Consider the following 6382-nt stretch of genomic DNA (forward strand, 5'->3'; position numbering starts at 1 on the left):
AAAAGCCTTTAAATGAAATAAGGTAGAAGTAGCAACAGTATTATAGCCCCATTATGTTTGTCAAACAAAGCTTTTTTCTCTTGGTCCTCGTCTAAACGAGCTTCTTCCAAGATCGAATCAACTAGTTTTTTATTGGTATGAAAGGTTGCATTCTGATTGCTAGGTGTGAAGTTTTCCAAATTATTCGAATAGTGACCATTTTTTTGTTGCAGCATGTCCGTTTTGATCAAGTTTAGTATTCAAACGCTTTTCACTTCCTAAGATTTTTTTAAATGTGAAGAACTGCATATTTTATAGTTAAGAAATATGCATGCATTATGACAATAGTATAATAGTAATATTTAGACTATATTGAAAAGACTAGAGAATTAATAGCCACCATCGCAATTTCAGCAATCAAAAATAATGCAATTTTAGTAACCATCGTCCCAAAAATTTTCCCCGGGCCCCTTTGCAGGGTCACCTCCGGTGTGCCTTGCTTTTATCTTTCGTTTTGACCCGGGGCCCAGAAATCCTTTCCGTGGCCCTGCGTTTGAGCGTTTTTTTTTAAAAACAGTAGTAATTCATTATCACAAGAAAAAGGTATTTTCAACAAGAAACGCTATAGAATCATAAGTTCACTTATCATCTTCCCAATTTTTTTGGAAAGGCCATTGAAAAATAGCTTTCTTCATTCTTAGAACAGAAGTCCTCAAAGTATTTAGGTGCTTATTAGAAAGATGTATCTTGCTAAAATGCTATTGTGAGGCGCATCAAAGAGTGGAAAATGGATTAAGAAATAATAAACTCATTATAGCTATTCTTATCCCCATCTTCCAATCGACTGTCTAGCAAACAATTGTCTAGCAAATCCTTAAGTCCAGCTCTAATTTCACTAAATCCTTTCTATTTATGCACAATAATTTTGCCAATCAAAAAACAAAAAGTCAAATTTAAAGGAGGTTATAGCTACTGGACAAGCTTAGAATAAGGTGTATCACAAGGATTGATACTCATTCCTCATCTGTTTAATGTCTTCGTAAAAGTAATGGGTCCCTCTACAGTTTCTCAGGTGACAGTACAATATCTATTTCTGCTAACAAGATTATTATTTTATTAGATTTCATCAAAGATTGCACAAAGAATGCGTTGAATGGTTCAGGCTTTACAAAAAGACTGCTTGCCCTTGAAAATTTTGGAGCAAAGATTGAAACTTAGTCGAACCTTAGCGTTCAGATAAAATATAGGGTAGTCGTGTCTTGCACTAGAAATTTAATTCACATCAAATAATTTGCGAAAAATTCTTATTCAAACTTTCATATAATGAAAACTTTGGCAAAGACGGTGGATGGTAGGATAGGAACGATCTCAAAATTTTCTATTGCTGAATAAACAGCTGTGTTGATGTGTTTCATGCGACAAACCGCACGATGATATTTCATAGTTGAGAAAAAGGAAAATAGAACGTCGTAGAGATGCAGTAATAGTTTTATGATGCATCAAAATGTAGTCATAAAGAATAAAAATGAGGTTTAGGTTTTTGTGACACTGAATACAGCACAATATGCATTCCTCGAGAAGCAATCTGTGTTTATTTTGAAAGCGTTGATTCTGATAAAATACAGAAATTAATGGTGGATATTGGGAAATTACACTGCCAAAACGATTCATAATTTTTAGCTTGATCTTTTGATAATATTTGATGATTACTGGGGTAAAGGGCTTAGAAAAAGTACCAGATAGGTCGGTAAACATAAAAGAGGACAAAATCTTCAAAATCTTCTATAAGGTATCCTACTTTTTACGCACTGCTATGCGCTAACCGTCGGTTGTCTTACATAATTATGAAAAGTTGATACACTTGTTGGTGTGTTTAGTGTAAAAGCTTTCAACTTATGGGTTACGAAGATCCTCGATGTGAAAATCAGTTTGAAACCCATCGTTGATTGCTCTGTCGTGCAAGATTCTATTCCTGTTCAACCGGCGAATGATTGCTTTCTTGAGAGGCGAAGGAAAAAATCCATAGAATAAAAATCAAATCATGGAAGAAAAAGGGAGATATACTTTGTCATGAAATTGAAGACAAAGTAAAAAGAAGATCTGGTTGCAAATGTTGTCTTATAATCCTACTCAAACTGTCTAGCGGCAATTTCAGCATGTTTTGTGGGATTTCCTCCGTTTGCAACAACTAAAGTTTAATAGCAATACAGGATGATAGAAAAAAGTCTTTCTCTGCTATAGATGTGTTTATCAACTGATAGCTACGTTTACTTAATGCTTTGCTAATGAGCTAAAGCCTTAACTTTGGAGCATTGACACTATCATATTCTTAGGAAATTTCTCATTTCGCTTTTCTTAACTATTCATTGCAGTGCTGTAATATGGAATACCATTGTTTTATTAGACATATTCTGCTATCTTGCAGTGTCAGTTCCTGCATTCAAAAAGAGTTTACGCAAAGCACTGTGCGCAGTGTCGACTAATCCATTTTGCTCTTAGGTCCATAGAGGTCCAAGTATGCTAACCAAGTACATCCTAAATAATGATTAACAATTAAATACTTTTTTGGACAAATTTGTTTCGCTAGTAGCGAAAGACAATCTAACTTTCACATTTGTTCACCAAAACTTCCATTCGTGGATATTTCTATAAATTGTCGGTGAATAAACTTCAGTTACTTGCTCTTGTCTCAGTACGTAATGAGCTAGTGTGTTGTCAGGTTAAAGAAACCGTCAACAAGAAAATTTTTTACGAGGGCTGGATTTGGTCTTCCATTTGCTGGCTTTGGTGGGTTTAACATTGTATGGGTATTCTTTCGCTCTAATCCTTTCCAGGAAATTCCGTTCCAATCAGGGCTTAAATGATTGTTTGCACAAATGCTTGTTTGCACATGGGTGTGTTTTTTCAGATATCAAAATTTCTATTGCAAAGATCATTTAAGACAATTTCAAACCTCTCTTGATTCTATTCCTTAATTTTTCAAAGCTTGGGTGATTAAGTGATTATATAAGCAAATCGATCATTTTCTTAATTCAAGAATTGGGACTCCTATTGTTTAGAGTAGATGGTCTGCACACAAATGGTCAGAAATAACCTGTCAAATTCCTTTAAAAAATTGACAAGTTGAGGGACAAGTTTCCTAATATTTTTGAATCGCCTTTTTGAGCGATGTTAAGACTACTTTCTATATTTGCACCTGGCTAAGAGGTCGTAAAGGACGACAGCAGCCTTGAAAAACTATATCTTAAAGATAGAATATCTAGAAGTAAATCAATGCTCAACACTGTTCTTATTTCTTTATTTATGTAAACATTACACTATGTAAAATGCTTATAAAGAATGCAAAGTTATGCTTCGTTACTATTATCATGTTTATTAGAATGTGCAGTACATTTGTGGGGAACATTTGATGCAAAATTTAGCTTTATTCTTATTTCAATTAATTCTTATTCAAAGCTGTAAAAGTTAACCAAAAATCAAGACGCTTCAATGGTTTTAGATATCTTTTATGAATACTTGGAATTCCGTTAATACAGTAAGATAATACATTTTTCAAAATTACACTATTGCAAGGTTATTGAAATGAAGTTTGTATCTGCTATTTCACATGCTGGGTCGCTTATCTGTACCATGTGTGCTTGCGTCAACACTTGACCTTCTACTTGAAATGTCAATTCTTGTTCGTTCAAGCATGCTTCCGAGTCTTTGCAACATGTAGTTAACCTCACCAATTGCTCCATCAAGGCGGCGAATTGATTCTGATTCGAACATCTCATTACCGTCTGCACCAATTCCTTCAAGAAACTGGTTTAAAGACTGATTTCGTAGACCACCAGTTGGGAACATTTCTGATGCAATGCTTTGCTGTCGGTGGTAACCATCATAAGACAGTTTACTATGTATTGATTTATTTGGTTGTAAACCACTTTTCATTTCAATAGCTCTGATCTGCAATACAATTTTCTGATTATTTTCTAATAGCGCTTTTATATCTAGAGGCATCTCTATTACATTGAACAAGTCTGTAGAGTCACAAAACTGCTCTCTATTTTGCTTTGATGGTATGCTTGCTTCTGATTCACTAGCCAAAGACTGCAAATCGATTTTTAAATTTTCAGCTGAGTCCTCTTCAGTCTGAACATCCTTTGGTTCAATAATGGAGACTCTTCTATCGATATGCTTCCCGCCGTGGTAACTTCTAATTGCATAGTAAAGACTGGCCCCAACAGCTCCAGCAACAATCCCGGAGACAAAAATTTTTGTTTCTGTTGTTACTGACATTATATTTTGGCAGATCTGTTTGCCTGAAAACAAACAATTATCTGGAGCAATAGGCATTGTCTATCTTGCAAGAAGATCCTTCGTCTGGTAAAAAATGTGCTCAGGTTTAAGCAATAATATGACGTCAAACAAGATATTAGTTTCCGGGTCTCTACTTCCCTTGCGTCCTGCCTTGAAGTCATTTTAGCACATTCTTCCAATGATACGTCATATCGAAGTCTTTGAAATTTTGAGCCATTAAATGTTAGTTGTTAAGCTGAAAATATAACAGACAGCAAGTAATTATAAGATAGTTTTATCTTAAAGCAATGTAGTATTTTCAAAGCAATTTAGTCTTCAACTACGATAATTCGAAATACACGACATGGGGGCACGTCATTCAGTATCATCAACTACTTTCACACCTGTAACTCTTTCCATCCATGCTGCTTGCTATCTACCATTCTCTCTAATATGTATACTTCTTTAAAAAAGAATCGTCGTCCCTAGCCTTTCTTTCATAGAGCTTGTCTTTAGTAGCCGGGCTTCCTTTTACTAAACATTTCAGCAAACGTCTTGACCTTACGCCTCCGGAACTTCCATTCTTCAAAGTAAATACGTTTTTAAGCTTTTTGGAATGTATCATCAGTAAATAGACTCTTTCAATTGTTGAGTCAACACATGAAATATAAAAACACACCTTAAAGGGTTTTATTATATTGCTGGTGTGATCTTATCAGATCGGTTTCTGAAATCCTCTTTTTGACTAATTATGTACTAAAGAGGCAGGGACTTTTAGTCCGCACCCTAATCCACAAAACTGCCACAGGCTAAAAGTCTATATTTTCGATCAACTTAGAAATAAATTTTAAACACGCATTACATTTTCTGATTAAGAAAGAGAGCTTACACTTTTAGACTCCATGATTTCTTTTCTTAAAAAGTTGATAATTGATTAGAAAAGCTTACTCCATTCCCATTTTCTTTCAAAATGCATTTTGCGTCATGGAACCTGTACAATTTTCATAATTTCATCTAAATCCAAAAAATATCAATATGGAAAGTTGAGAGTCTATTTTCACAGAAACACGGTGCATTTCAATTCTTTGCAAAACTTTTTTTTCTTGTGTCTAAACAGGCATGGTTTGACCAATTTGCCTTGGCCAGTCTTAGGAACCAGACCATCCAAATATTTTATCTACTGCAAAATATCTGCAATCTTCACTGTCAAGCATGTCTTCAAGGATCTGTAATGGGAAGCAGTTGAATGTATTGAAACCAGTGGCGTACCCAAGAGGGGAAATAGGGGGGTCCGGAGCCCCTAGTTTTCCAAAATATGATCCTCGAGATTTCTCCAAAAACGATGTAAAACTCATTGGAGGGGGGTGTAGTATACTGTATGCTTGTGTCAATAACAATTGTAAAATACTTTGATATTTACCGTAGCTAACATGATTCAAATAATAGGGGTAAATTTTGCAAAAAAAGGGCGTTTCCTCGCATTTGCTAGTGTCTGAAGGGCGTGGTCTAAAAAATTTCTGGGGGCTGGGCCCAAGACCCCTACACTGCTGCAGCCCTGGGTACGCCACTGATTGAAACTGGTTAAATCTTAATGCAACAGTACCCTTTTTTACAGAATTGCGTTTTCTTTCTCCTCTTTTTAATATCAAGTTGTTCTCAGCAAAATATGTTCTGTAAACAAATTGTGGTTCGCAGTTCGTTGCCTTTCCAAAATTTGGAGTTCTAATCTGTAAATCTCTATAGCACTCGGAGTCGAAGCCTTCTCCGAGTCGGAGGAGAGTATGGGAACTAAGCCCCCTTGTCAAAATTTAGAGAGATTTTAGGGGATTCTAGGTTAGCCTCATGTAACAAGTCAGTATATGTTTGGTTGCTTATACGTACCTTTCTTGGCAAAGTGACAAGCTCTTTATTATGGTATTGATCTTCAATGTGAGCATTTTCTATTAACCTTTGAGAGTTGTTAGATAGTTTCAAATGATTCTACATACACAAGAAATACTCTTAATGCTGTTTTGTAGGATGTGCCCATAAGTGTGGCATTGGGTTAGGCTTTTAGAAGTTGCCTGCAGTATGGCCCATCCCTTTCTAAACATTTTAGGACCGCACCCCAGCTGAAAGCCTA

This window comes from Rhopilema esculentum, chromosome 16, assembly GCF_057945365.1.
Source record: "Rhopilema esculentum isolate cy_ngs chromosome 16, ASM5794536v1, whole genome shotgun sequence".
NCBI lineage: Eukaryota > Metazoa > Cnidaria > Scyphozoa > Rhizostomeae > Rhizostomatidae > Rhopilema > Rhopilema esculentum.